A 15,738-nucleotide genomic window follows, 5' to 3' on the forward strand; every position below is an offset into this window, starting at 1 on the left:
CTTCACATGCCCTCTTGAGTTTAGCCTGAAGGCTGCTTAGTCCATGCTACCCCTAGGATAGCTTGTCTTTTTAAGGTTGACTTACAACCACCACCATAAGGGATTGTTTGGACTGATACAAGGTGCCCACAGAATTGTGGACATTATACATCAGGCCAACTTCTCACATTAACATACTCCTCTTCACACATACCCAGAAGGGCATAAGTAACAGAATGCACCTACTTCTCTAGTATATCTCTCAGACTATTTTGACCAGGATCACAAAGAATGTGTGGGTGAAAGAATTATATTTGCACGTTTTTCTGTAACCTGTAAAGATGGTGCAGAGAGACGGTGAGATGGTATGAGCACAGACACACATAGTGGAAGCAGAGACAGACATGGTAAATTACATGTAACATCCTGGTCATGTGTCTAAGATCACACTGTGAGTGAAGCTTGATTTTAAATGAAACTGGGTGAATAATTTGCTTAGTTGATGTGTTTAAAATCATGGTAATACATGTATTCTTGAAGTCAGTTAGGCTTTAGGATATGAACTGCTAGAGAATCTTAGGCAGCATGTCTGTCAGGCCTCTTAGTTCCCAAATAGGCTCTATGCTGTGCAATAAAGATCCAGGGTGTGCTGTTGAAATGAAAAAGGAATGTTATGTCTTGCTTATATATATATATGGTCTGTTTTTTGCCAGTAGAGACGGTGAGATGGTATGAGCACAGACACAGATAGTGCAAGCAAAAAAAAAAAAAAAAAAGCCATTTTGTATTTCTGGCAGCCATTTTGTTTCCCATGTGCTCTCTCTCCTACCTTTCTGTTAACTGTCCTTGTAGCCTGTCTAGAGACAAACTATGTTTAACATACTCCACTTAGTATTAGTTATTTCTATGTAGCATGTAACATGGTAATGCAATTAGTGCTTTTTTGGTTTTTTTAGTGTTTGGTGCTCAAATCAAAGATTCTGGAGTGTGATTGAGAGTGTTTTGAATCTTCAAAACCTTTTTTTTTTATTTAAAAAAAATTTTATTTGCATCAAATGAACACAAAGATAAAAGCCATGATAAACAAAATCAATCTACACAGATTTCAGTAGAATCAAAAGATAAACATTAAACATTCCATAAATCATAAGCAGTAAAGAGGTCATACAGAAAAAAAACAAATAAAGAAAAAAATCGGTAAGTAAAATATACTATTGTTAAGACATAAATAATCCCCAGATTCTGTCAATTTTTCGTTTAGCCTGAAGGCCCTTTGAAGCAGCAAGGGTAATCTCCATATTATATGTTTCCTTAACTAGGCTCCACCATTCCATAACAGTTGGAGGGTTTTTCTGAATCCAAGCTCTAGCAATAATAAGTCTTGCACAAGTAACTAAAATGTTCAACAAGTCACTAAATGTACTAAAACCCCCGCATATACCCACCAACACATCAATTGGTGAAAGAAAAATAGGTTGAGTAAGTCTGTCAGAAACCACCTTGAGTATTCCATCCCAATATTCACTAAGATGAGGGCAAGATAAAAACATGTGAACAATATCAGCACCACTTAGATCACATTTAGGGCATTTCGTACGTTCACTATAATTATTATTCCTTGCCCATTTAAGAATTCTCTCGGGGGTATGGTATAATTGACATACAGTTTTAAACATTTGCAGTTTAAGACTAGAAGAATGAACTGATGTATTTAAGCTTTTAAGAGATGAAGTAATTAGATCAGATGGTACATTTGAAGCCAATATTCTATTCCATTTCTCAGTTAATTTTATGATGTTGCTAGTGTTAAAGTCAGAAAATATCTTATATCCTATGCTAATCATGGCTTTGTCTGGTTCTCTATAGATACAGTCCCATACATCAGAATCTATTACCATAGTGAGTTCTAATTTCTTCACTAAATAGTCTTTAATCTGATAATATTTAAACCTAGCCAGTTCTGGTAAATTATAACATTGCTTTATTTTTTCAAACGCCATAAATCCTTGATGATCATATAAATCTCCCAAGAGTTTAATACCAGAGTCTAAGAATAATCGGCATGTTGAATCATGAAAAATTAAAGGAAAGCCTGGATTACCCCACAGAGGTGTTTTATAATGTAAATGAGAAACATTACATTTAACCATGATGGAACGCCAGATATTAACGGTATCTCGTACCGTCTTGAATTTAACCCTTTTGAAATAGTTAGGGTCATTTAATCTGTAAATGAACATATTAGCATCTTGTCCAAGTAAAAATTTATGAAAATACAACACTTATCAAAAACTGTTAAGCTACGAAAACGAGTCAGAAAAGCCGACCAATAATAGAGCTTGAAATCCGGGAGAGCCAATCCTCCTTGACTAAAGGGAAGTTTAAGTGAGGAGACGGCTCGTCAGGCTTTTTTATATCCCCATATAAAACTACTAATAATTCCCTCTAATCTAAGAAAATAAGAATTGTTTACGCGTAGAGGAATTGCTCGAAATAAATATAGGTATTTAGGCAAGATTTTCATTTTAATTAAATTTATTCGGCCAATGATACTAAGTGGTAATTTATGCCATTTCTTAAATTGCATAGCAGTCTCTTTTAATAATATTTCATAATTTAATGCTACAATTGAATCAATATCCGAAGAGATTTTGACACCAAGATACGTTGCGACACCGCAAATTCCTGGAGTGGGAACAGGCAGATGGTAATTCGTAACAATTTGAGTTTTAGTGGTGTTAAGTCTATAGCCAGAGACTGAGCCATATATACCTGCTTCTGTTATGATGCCTTTCAAGGCTTGAGGCACATCCGAGGAGAACACTGCTACGTCATCCGCATATACAGTAATGTCAACTTTATTTACGCCATTGAAGAAAGGATTAATTAGGGCCTGACGTTGAAGTGCAATTAAAAAAGGTTCCATACCTAAAGCAAAAAGCAGGGGTGATAAAGGACACCCCTGTCTTGTCCCCCTCTTAATTGGGAACATAGGAGAGCATTTTCCCATATAAGATACTTTGCCCGTAGGATTATCATAAAGTGATTGAATCCATCTAAAAAATTGGCCTTTAATGCCAAATGCTTGTAAAGCTACCCATAAAAAGCCCCACCCCACTCGCTCAAATGCTTTTTCTGCATCTAGTAAAATCATACCGAGTGGGGCGGACTGAGTCCGTGCAGCATCAAAAGCAGAGATGGCCATATTAATATGCGCTGTAGTGTCTCGTTTTGGAATAAATCCATGTTGCTGAAAAGAGACAAGCTGAGACATGACTGGCGCATGCCTAGTAGCCAATATTTTGGAGAAGATTTTAGCATCGCTGTTGATAAGCGAGATTGGTCTGTATGATCCTCTCTCTTGAGGTACTTTACCCTTTTTTTAAAAAGAAGATAATTTGAGTTAGATTCCAAGATTTGGGTGCTTGTTGCCCATTACCTATAGCACGGATCACATCAGTTAATAATGGTGTCAAGTCCTCGGTACAGCATTTATATAGTTCCAAAGGAATAGAATCCTCCCTTACTGCTTTCCCTGTTGCTAGGGAATTAATAGCATCCCTAATTTCTATTGCTGTAATGTCTTCCTCTAGTTGTGAAGATTGTTCCGGTTCTAAGGCTTTAACCATATTAAGCTCTACATAATTTTTAATACTGTCCTCCGAGGTTGTAGTTTCTGGTGTATATAAAGTTTGATAAAAGGAAGCAAATTGTAGTAGTATTGATTTAGAGTCGCAAAACAGTTGATTATTATCCACTTTAATTTCTTTAACCGTATTCTGTGATCGATCTTCAGCAACTTTATAGGCCAAAAGTTTACCAATTTTATCACCGTTTTCATATTGATCAAGTTGATATTTTTTTAATTGCCTAATGCTCTTAGCCCTGAGAAGATCCTTTAATGCAACTTTAAGTTCAATTAGTTTAAAGTTGAGTATATCTAAGTTCGATGCCCCATCAGAAAGAGCTTCTGACAGCTGAAGTTCAATGTCACGAATTTCTCCAAGCCTTTTCTCATTTAGATTTTGATGTTCTTTATTTTGTCGCCAGATATATTGTTGTGTGAATCCGCGTATGCTAGCTTTACAGGCATCCCAGACTATCAAGGGTTGACTAGAATGTATATTTATATCAATGAATTCTTTTATGTGTTCTTTAAGTTGATTCACAAACCCATAATCACTGAGCAGATCTCTTTGGGAATGAGAAAAGACGAGGAGAAAACTCTTCAGCTGTGACCTCAAAAGTTAGAGAAATTGGGTTGGGGTCCGAGGTTACCCTTGGATATATAGCCATTGAGCAGTTACTGAGGATAGAGTCTGAAACCCAAATCATATCTATACGTGAGCATAGCCTATGAGTTGCAGAATAATATGTATAACCAGCTAATTTATAATTCAAACATCTCCAAGCATCCTTCAGGAAATGAATAGTCGCTAGATCCAGAATTGCAGCTCTAGTTTTCCTCATTCTCTGGAAGGAATTTTTCATAGTTGTGTCCAAGTTGTAATTCATAATACAATTAAAATCGCCCAGTATAATGTATTCCCCTTCCCATCCAAGCAATTCTATATTAATCTGATCAAAAATTGTTGGCTCGTCTTGATTTGACGCATAAACACCGCATATTGTATATTTTCGAGCTTCCATCTTTATCTGAGCTATAGCCCATCTGCCAGCTTTATCAGTTAGTGTCTTGAGTGTCTCACCCTTCAAACCTTTGTGCTTTAAAATCGCCACCCCCCGAATTGAAGCATTAAATTTAGTACAAACTATAATATCATATCCTAGTTGCTTAAGCAAGTGTTTGTCTTTATAAGCTATATGGGTTTCAGTAATTACCACGATTTGAGGGTTGTACATTTTAAGCTCCTCATACACAAGGCTCCTCTTTATTCTATTGTTTAAGCCCGAGACGTTCCAAGCTAAGCATTTTATTCGATGCATTTCAAATAGTATATATCCCTATCTATATGACCTCTATAACAAATTAAATCAACTTTATAATTCTTCTTATTTTTGTATATTTTGTGTCCTTTGATGCATTGATGGCGGATTGACACCGCCAGAGCGGAGGAGCTCTGAATGGGTCGGGCTCGCGTGATTGTTATGCCGTGTATGAAGTGACTGATCCTGGACTATTGGCTTTTATCTCTACTGCTTTCAAAATGCTGGTGCTGGCAGTGATTGTTAATATCTACGGCACTAGAACGAACCCCCCGTAACCGACAACTTCTTTACAAAGGATTGGGCGTAGGTGCTGCGGAGCCGCGGAGTGCTGGACTAGTGCTTACCTGGATGCTGTATGCTGCAATTTCGGCTGATTGAGAGCAGAGTGCGGAGCTTGCTTTGCTCCGCTTGATTACCGCGTCTGACCCCTGAATCCACGAGGGGTTGGTCGGCGGTTAACTGGTTCGGACTGCGGCTCTTTCGGCGGTTCTCTTCCTCGCCGACAACGAAAACAAATCACCTTGGAATGGCGCCGAAACTTCCCGCACGGAACACCCGGACCACGGCAACAACCGGGAAACAAACGCCAGCGCCGGTGCCAGTGCTGTTAACGACTGTCATCTCCAATGATCCAGTCTCCAGTGGAAAGTTTGCCAACAATGCGCTGGCTCCTGTTCTGGATATGGATAAACAAACTTCTGGTAGGCAAGAGAAACTGGCAGCAAATGTGGGTGGCTCTAAAACTAAAATCAATGCTGAAGATAATATGTTACCAAATGCGGGAGTACAATCAATACTGCCTGAGACAATGTGTAACAGTGTCAATGTAGAGTGCCAGAACAATGTTACTTTAAACAACTCACCCTTGATAAAAGTAATTGAAATCAAACTTGAAACTAATACTGGCCTAGTTGCTGGCTCTCTTGCCCCGACTAGTGAAGCCACAAACCTTCAAGCTACAAACTTGTTAACCAATATCAGTATAAATCCCACCCAGTCTGAAACTCTATTAACAGCAATATTTCATTAAATCATAGGCCATCTACTAATTCAACTGTAATTTCAGCTGATAAGGGAGTGGTAGGGGCTGAGGGATGTGAAAATGTCGATAATATTGATAGAATCGAGACAGATGAGGAGTGTGTTGACTTTAATGATCATGGGAATAACACACCATCAGGATCAATTAAAGATAAAGACAAAGCTATCAACATTAAAAAGCTTAGAGGCAAAACTAAGAATAAAGCCAAAAAGATTATAAGCAAACTTAAGCCAAGTACTTTGAAAGCAATAGCAGAAAATAGCCCAATCAGACAATGGGTGCAAGCTAAGGGCGGTTTTAAATCAATGGCTATGAGACTTTCAGGTAATAGTCCTAATGATCTGGGTATTGTAACCAAAGATGCAAATACTTCTAACTCCATGGTGGACGTACCTGGACCAACGGGTTCTAACCAACAGCCAATTGAAGTACTCACTGCAGCCCAGAATACTGCAAATGCGATGGCCTTAATGGAAGGACATGATCTATCTGGCTCTGGTAAAGAATCTTTAGAACCGTCAGAAGAAAACCTTTCTTCTTTACTATCAATTTTGCAACTGTCCTCCTCATTACCAATAATACCAATAACATCCACGGGCAATACCCCTACACTCTCATCTAATAACAATAATTCAATGCAAGATACAGCAACTATTGTTAGAGTAACAATGGGTGGCACTGAATCAGCTTCAATGGCAGAGTTAACAAAAGAAACAATTCCGGAGGAACCAGATCACTCTTCTACCTTATCAGCAGATTGGACCCTTCAAGGGGAGGTATCCGCATCTTTCCAGATGATATTACAGCTTCTAAATGAACAGAAACAGGAAGCAAAGACTCATTACCAGCAGATGAGGGAAGACAGTAATAAGACTCAAGCCTCTCTGCAAGAAATGTCATGTAAATTGGGGGCTGTTTCCCAAGATATGGAGGAACTACAACAAAGAGTGGTTCTAACGGAGGAAAAGTTGCATCGCTCTGACATTGCTGTGAATAAACACGCTTCTCAACTGCTTCAGATGCAAGCTAAACTTGAAGACTTAGAAAACAGACAACGGAGACAGAATTTACGTGTATTTGGTATTGCAGAGGGAGCGGAGGGAGCTGATCCTAGAGAATTTATTGCCCAACTGTTTCAAAAGGCTTTTCCGGATTTATCAGATTGGGATTGGGACTCCCAGACCCAACGTGCTCATAGGCTACCCCTAGTTCAAAGGGATAAGAGTGGTAAATTTCCACGACCAATTTTGATATATATAGGTAACTATCTGCTTCGCCAAGCCATATCAATAAAAGCACTGCCAAATACTCCAGTTACCTTTGACTCAGTTATTTTTTTTGTTGGATCTGATTTAAGTAAACTTTCCCTGGAACGACGCTGGAAACAAACAATTTTTTGGTCCGATTAAGGAGTTGGGATGTCAAGCTTTTGTACAGGAACCAGCAAAACTGAAAGTAATCAAAAATGGCTGGTCTTATTTCTTGGAAGTGAATGAGGTTGAAACTGTTATAGCTACTTGGAGATTGGGAAAATGAACAGGATATTGACTAATGTTATGCTCACATACTTTATCCCCTCTTTTTGGATATTGCGACTTTTTGCTCTACTGTTATTCACTCCAGTTTATTACTAGGCTGATTTGTTTTTTCTGGCTGGGTGGTAATAGATTACTTTAGATAGTGATTAATATTAAGCACAGCTTTTTGAATTATTTCTGAATGCCTGGACCCTATAAGCGGCTAAATCCACTTGTTGGCTGCCAGTATAGCGGCAGCCGGTCTAAGGGGGGGACCTGCAGGTAACTATTGGGTGGGGGGTGGTTGGTGTAGAGTGTGGGGTGGGGAAGAGGAAGAATCTTCAAAACCATTTATAAAGGTGAGTCGCTAATTTGTAAAGGGGATCTATTTTTGTGCAGCTTAAGATAATAAGAAAAAATTCTCTCACTGTTTCCAGCATTTCTTCTGTGTTGTACCATTTTATCTTCTGTGTATACCATGTTTGTGTCTGCTTGCACTATTTATGTATGTGCTCATACCATTTCACCATCTCTCGGCACCATTTTTTTTGTGACTGCTCCATGTGTTCCTCTGCTTGCGGCCCTGCATCATCTATCCTCTGCCTGTAACAGTTTAGTCTCTGACCGCGTTATTTCATTTTTTATCTGCATCATCTCTACCTCTGCCTGTACCATCTGTCTGTACCCTTTCATGTGCATTTGCAGAGGCCTATTATGATATGGCTGCTGGTGTGTGTTACACAGTGCTACCATGTCTGTAGTTTTGCACCCTCTGCTTGTAATATTTTCTCTCTGTCTTCTCTTTCTTCGCCTCTGTGTGCTCAATTTAGCCTTTGCATGTAACATTTCAGTGTCTGTTTCCAGCATTTCTTCTCTGTTGTACCATTTTATCCTCTGTGTGTACCATGTCTGTGTCTGCTTGCACTATCTGTGTCTGTGCTCATACCATCTTACCGTCTCTCTACACCATCTTTTTTGTGACTGCTCCATCTGTTCCTCTGCTTGTTGCCCTGCACCATCTATCCTCTGTCTGTAACAGTTTAGTCTCTGCCTGCGTTATTTAATTTTTTTATCTGCACCATCTCTCTATATGTGCCTGTACCATCTGTCTGCACCCTTTCATATGCATTTGCAGAGGTCTATTATGATATGGTTGCTGGTGTGTATTAGACAGTGCTACCATGTTAAAACTTTTCCCTCTCTGTCTGTAGTCTCACATCCACTGCTTGTACCATTTTCTCTCTGTTTCTACTATCTGTCCCTCTGTGGGCTAAATCACGTAAACCATGGAGTGTGTCATAATTTAGGAGAGATAGTTGTAGAAAGTTCAAGGCAGTTGTCGTGTTCTTATCTAGGACCCTAATTCGATATTCCCGATTTATGCCCTTGTGAGGTTATAATCAATAAATGTCCTGACAAAGGCATAAGAATCAGATACATATTCAGTAATAGCCCATGCAATCCAAAACACAGCACGGCTACTCCCATCGACTCCTAGAAAGCACAACGCGTTCTTTAAACAAACCAAGCCTCCAGCAGCCCGGGAAACCCCCCCTGCTTTTGTTTTGATTTGAACAAGAACTCCTGAAGTCCTGCAAGAACTGTTAGTTCTTGGTGACGTCTTATGTCCAACCTTACGTCAAACCCGGCACCTTTCAGGTATAAAATACCAACAGTTGCCTTAAGCAAACACACAGTGGTTTGGAGCAGAGCAGCCATCTACTTGCCCGAGAGCCCAGCTGATTCGAGTGCCCGCGGAAGTCGCCCCTCCTGTTTGACGCACTGAGAGAGACGCTGTCTTTTTCTCCAGCCGAGAAAATCCAGCTCCGGTGTTTCCAGCCTGCCCTTGCGGGTTGCTGGAATATCGAGTCCTGAGGAAAGAGATACCAGACCTCCCACATTCTATTACCAAGGTACGGAGCTGACTAAACCCTTAGGAGAATTCTTGATGCAGATTCTTGGCAAAATGATCTTAACCAACTTAACTTAACATCGCTACTTACTTGTCCCTTCCCACGTATTAGGCTTAGGTCAGGTACACCGGGGTAGGCGTAGTTAGAAGCACCAGTTGAGCCTTTTAGTCAATGTATTTATGTATGTATATATTTTATCCATTTTAAAGTATCATATGGCTAAGAAACCTTATCAATGCTTTTACAGTATTATTTCATAATAATACTTTTACTGTACGCACTCTACTTTACTTTAAGTATTGCAATTGTGGCAATTCATTTCTCTTGCATGAGAAAGAGGACTGCTCAATAAATAACACCTTTTTATTGAAAATGCCCGTCTCTCTATTTCTCTGCACTCTGGTGAAACTAAGTATGCACTGCTGACTGAGTAAAATATCTGTCTATTGTTTTCACACAACTCTAGAGATATACTCTTATTCTGAGGGAGCAAAGTTGTCATGTTTATGCGGTTGTCGGAAACTGAATCCCTTCTTGTCTGAGCCAGAGAAGGTTATCCATCCCTATTCATTCAAGAAAGTTTCCAGTGACCTCTGAGCTAGCTGGCGCAAACCTAAATTAAGTTTAACATAGTCAGTAGAGACCTAGATGATCTCAGTCCTACGTCTACACTGCTGTTTATGTTATTCCAATGCGCAGAGCCTATTGGGAAAATAGGAACTACACTACATGGCGCCCATAGTGGGGCCCAACGTTTGGTAAGGCGAAAATCTAACGCAAGACAATAGAGTAACTCAGTCGTGCTTTTTCACACAGAATCCTTTTTCCGTAAAAACTCCAATAGACGTCTGGAGTGGGTGAAAGGTTAATATCCGCCAGAACTTAGTAGGATGAGAATCCTATGTATTAGTTTTTGGTTTGATCAACGTTGAAGGATACAGTTTTCCAAAATATTGTGCACCTAATCTTTGTTTCTTTGAAACTCGATCTGCAACAGAAAACTTTCAGTCAGTTAAATGGCAGAAAGTGACGAAGAAAGGGAGCGAGCAAGACTAGCAGCTTGACTCTTAGAGGAAGACGCAAGTCTCCATGAAACTGAATCCGGTGCAATACTCATTCCGGTCAATGTAAGAAGAACTATAACTCTAAAACTTATAGAAAATGGCCTGACACCGCGAGGTGGTACAGTCATATTCATGATAGAGGCACACGAATATCGGCAGACAGAGGTATTCTATTCATGGATACACTTTCCAGCAGCACACGCTACGACAAAAGACTTCCACTATTACAAAATAGAGGAACCTCCGGATGAATACACTCCTTTCGAGGAGATTGAAATTCCACTAAAATACCAAGAGCACCTGCTCTGGTTTAAAGGCGCCCTAAAACATAATAATCATATCATCAGGCTCGGTCCACTAGGTAGACCAGAAGAAACGGGGCCGGTCCTATGCAACTATGCAACACACCCAGACTACGAAATAATGTCAAGCGAACAACTCCTAGTTAAACTAAAAGAACTAACAAAGCATATAGAGAATTAGTTCAAGTGGCAAGAGATGATATAAAGAACCTCCAAAAATTGAAGGAAACAGATATAGCAGCCCAACCATTGGAACTCGCCAGAATCATAGAAAAATCCTATGAAGAGCTAGGAAGAGATAGTTTGGGTGGGAAACCGATAAAACCTCAACTAACTGAAAATCCTGAAAAAACATTTATTAAAAATAATTTAAAACCTCCAAAAAAAGAGTTGGGAAGGTAATAAAAAAACATTCCCAGGGAAAAACATTTCCAGTCCAGAGGAAGGTCTCCTCAGCGTAGAGAGAGATCTCCAGGCCGAGAAGACAAGTCTCCCCAAAGGGAACCCTCTGAAAAAAGATACAACCTTAGAGATAGGGATAAAATAAGAAAACCAGACAGATATCAAGATGTTGATACACGTCCCTCTAGATCATTCTCACTGAATCCTTCTCGATCTTCACATAAATCGGAAAGAAGAGGACGGTCAGAACACAGAGAAGAGCACGCCAAGTCCAAAGACAAGGAACCTGCTCATCAAAGTAAAAAATTACAATTTCCCAGAAAGAAGGTAGCAAGTATTAAGATTAAACATGCCGAGGATACTGAGGACACAGCTGAAAAACGGAGAGTGGGCACAGACAATGCTAGACAGCGGAGCAGAAGTGACCATAGCTCACAAGACCCTGATTAATGTTCTGGAGACAGTGGACACGAATGAATACATTCAAGTGGAAACTGCAGTCACACGAGTTAGTGTGCCCCATAAGCTATATGAAATAACATTACGAATCGAGGGAGATAAAACCAGGAAAATAAAAAGTCTCTTTTGGGAAAAACTTTCAAAAGGCTATGACATTCTGGTAGCTAAAAAAGACTAGCCACCAGAGTTTGTCAGGGAGTGCCCTCATGGCGAAGAAATGATTATGCCTGCCTACTCGAATCATATCCCGATTCATAAAAAATATACTTATGCAAGAAAATGGGCAGTAGCCCAAGCTGCTGCTTTGTACAAAAATCATGTAGGATGGGATGAGGACTCACCTCACCACAAGATACAGTTAAAAAATCAGCCCACTGCACAAAGGCAGTACCCAGTTAAACAAGAAGCTAAAAAACAAGTCAGGGAGATCTTAGATCAACTTGAATATCAAGGGGTGATCAAAACATGCACCTCACAAATGAACAATCCTTTGTTTTCTGTCTCCAAGCCAGACGATTCAATCGTCTAGTTTTGGACTACAGACACCTTAACTCCTGTTGTAAAACATTTTCAGTACAAAACTCACATAGTGCAGCACTAATGAATAACATTGTGCGCAAAAAATATAAAACGACATTAGACATCTCTAATGGATTCTTCTGTCAAAACATTGCACCAGAAAGCAGGTATTTGACCGCTTTCTCAATATTTGGGTTGCAAAAACAATTTTGCCGACTCCCACAGGGATTATTCTCAGCAAGGGTAACAGAGTTACTACAAATATATGATGATGAACCATTATCATACGTCAATGACATCTATCTCACAGACGATGACTTGGAGACTCACTTAAAAAGGGTGAACACCATAATACTTGGACTCGCCTCAGAGGGTTAGAAATTCAACTTTAAAAAGTCACGAATTGCCCATCTAACTGTCCTATTTTTAGGTTATGAATTATCAAGTGAAGGCAAAAGCCTGGCAGACAATTTCTTAGAGAAATGTGCTATACTCCAAGCACCAAAAACGCTATAGAATTTACAATCACTACTAGGTTTCCTGAATTTCGGAAGAACATACATTCTAAATTATGCAGAGAGGGTTAAACCTCTCTATGAATTAATAAAACCAGATTTCAAACAAACCAATTGGACTCAAAAACACACAGAAATTTTGAGATCACTGCAAACAGACATGTTAACTAAAACAAAATTGCAAACACGTTAGAACACACGCAATCTTGTAATCCGAGTCATCCCAGGAAGATGCGGATTCACATACCTGACCTCTAATGAGGGAGAAACTGTACCTATAGCTTACAAATCACATTTGTACAATGAAGCTGAAATGAAATTCAGCTCCACAGAAAATATTCTAACTGCGGTTAGAACTGCTGTAGCAAAAGAACGAGCCCTAGCCCAAGGCAGAAGAATAACAGCAGAATCATCCCTTGAGGCGTTAACAAGTCCTCATAACCTGGTTAAAGGGATATTAGATCCAAAATGGATAGAATGGGAAACTTCTTTTGCTACAGAAGACGTGAAATACTATTTTGACCAAAAACTGAAAAAACTAGATGATCTAGTATATGAACGCGAATATCCTCTGCCAGCTGAAATTCTGCCTCTGGAAAAATATACCTGCGTAATCTATATGGACAGATTCGCGCAACACTATGATGTAGATAATAAATCCTATAATGCAGCGTGCGTGATTGTTAAAGGTCGCTGGCGCTCTGGTAAATTCAAACCAATGATTACCAAAACAGAATCACTCAGGAAATGTTCAGCTTAGCGAGCTGAAATAAGAACCTTAAAGATGGCGCTTGAAAATGCCGATCGCGAATTCCCCACACTAATAGTGTGCGATTCGTATTTCTGCGTCAAATCCTATAACAGTGACATGCAGACATGGATCAAAAACGGTTACAAAGATGACACGTGCTACAATAAAGCATAAAAGGCTTTGGGAACAAGTAGTTCTTTTGCAGAAAGAACTACGAAAGACTCACATGATACACGCATTGAGTCATCGACGTGATGGCGTTCACGTTGCAGGGAATTCATTGGCTAATACAGCCACAGCGGAAGCGGTTCACCTGGCTTCCGTAGCCACTGAAAAGCGTTCAGAAAAACACATAGATGGGGAAACCATGCTAGTGGTAAAAGCCTCATTAAAAGGCGATTATTCAGCATTACCTCTCAACTATCCACTCAATAATACATACATTATTGATGCAAACTCCGTTCCATTTGCTCGAATCCCTGGAGTGGGGGATAGGGTAATTCCAAACACGAACCGGAGAATCTTCTTACTACAAGAAGCACATATGGGGTTGGGTCTGAGGCACCAAGAAATCCTGAAATCTCTGATGGACCTACAATCAGAGTTCTGGTGGCAGGGAATGAGCGTAGATATCTACTATTTTGCAAAAAATTGCAAGGACTGCAACAGAAATCGCAGTTGTGAACCGGTCCAGCCTGTAGCCCAGATACCACTATTACATAGCATCAGGCTATCTATAGCACAGAAATCCAGTCGGAGAAATGCGTCCCCATAATAATTAAGACTGAATTCACTTAAAGATGTGGCCCCAGCGCTCGGCTGACGCCAGAACTGTTATAAAGGATTTGCGAGTCTTTATCGGCACATACGCAATTGGCATGCTACATTCTGATCAGGCTCCTGCGTTTAGCTCTCGAGCTTACAAAGAGGCCATGAACAGTATGGGCATCGCATTGCGGTATTCTTCTCCCTTCCATCCTGAGGGAAATGCGGTTGTGCAAAGAAAAAACCGGGACATAAAGCAATCTATAACGGCGAGGGTATTAGGTTCGGGTGATGAGTGGGTCAAACATTTAACAAGTGTCCAACGTAGTCTTAACAATCTGCCAAGAAACTCTCTAAAAGGTCTCACTCCATACGAACTATTGTTCGGAACTAGAATGCATATTCAGGACTTAGACAGTCACACTTCAGTGGTAGAAGAAAAAAACTTTGATATCAAAGAACGTTTGGCTGTTTTACAGGATTTAAATGAAACAAGAAAAAACCTGAGTAACATAAAGGTGAAACAACAGTCGACAGCCACTGAAGAAAAACCACCTGTCCCAGCAAGACCTGTCTGGATTCCAAAGATTGGGGATCTGGTCAGAGAAAAGATTGCGGTAAAGAAGGAATTTGGGCCTTCATACAGAAAAGCAGTACCTGTCTTAGCTATCAACGGAACAAGATCAGTTGTACTACCGCCTCTTGCTGGTAAAAAGGAGAACCGAGTTGTATCCATCGACCTGGTAAAACCACAATCATGTGGCCAATAATAAGTAGTAGGCCAAGTGGACTCCCAAGAAATAGCAGAATACCAAAATTTGCAACAATCCAAGAGGCTCATGCTGAGAGACTAATCAAAATTGAAAAATCTGCAATGAATAAAAAAGGACTATGCAATGCCATAATGCCATGGAACTTGTGCCTCTTGAAACCCAAATAATAACAGTTCATCAAGAAACACCAATCTACAATGATGTAGCCTTAGACTATTCTAATGAAACAAAGAAAAATGCAAAAGCAAATGAAAATCCGGAAGCAATTCCAACAATTGACAGAACTGCATCAGGCTACTTCATCAACTTCGACAATTTCTCTGAAGACCCAAGCGAACATGAAGAAACGCCTCCAACACAAAGTTTTAAAAACAAAGTAATTGAACTTTTCCAACAACTGAAAAAGACATATCTAATTTCACCATGGATTGAATTTTGGATTGTGTTAGGTGTACCTTTCCTCCCGCTTTGGCTCATCATGGTTATATGTTTGGGAAGATTCATTGAAGGAAAATATAGTACAATGGACACAGCAAGTCAGAACATCAACTTGGTCCTAAAGCCACACACATCTTCTCACATCGAGAAAAGAGAACTGTCATCAGTAAACATCACAGCCATTCCAATACCCGGTGGGGTAGCATGGGACAGAACTGGTTATGACATTTTGGGCCCGGTCGAGCTTTTAAAGTATCCCCACCAGCTCAAGGTTTCATTAAGTGATTTTGTAACACCTAGTACCTTCTCTGATGACTGGGACTTTGAAAACATTAATAATATGATGTCA

This window comes from Lissotriton vulgaris, chromosome 6 (assembly GCF_964263255.1).
Source record: "Lissotriton vulgaris chromosome 6, aLisVul1.2, whole genome shotgun sequence".
NCBI lineage: Eukaryota > Metazoa > Chordata > Amphibia > Caudata > Salamandridae > Lissotriton > Lissotriton vulgaris.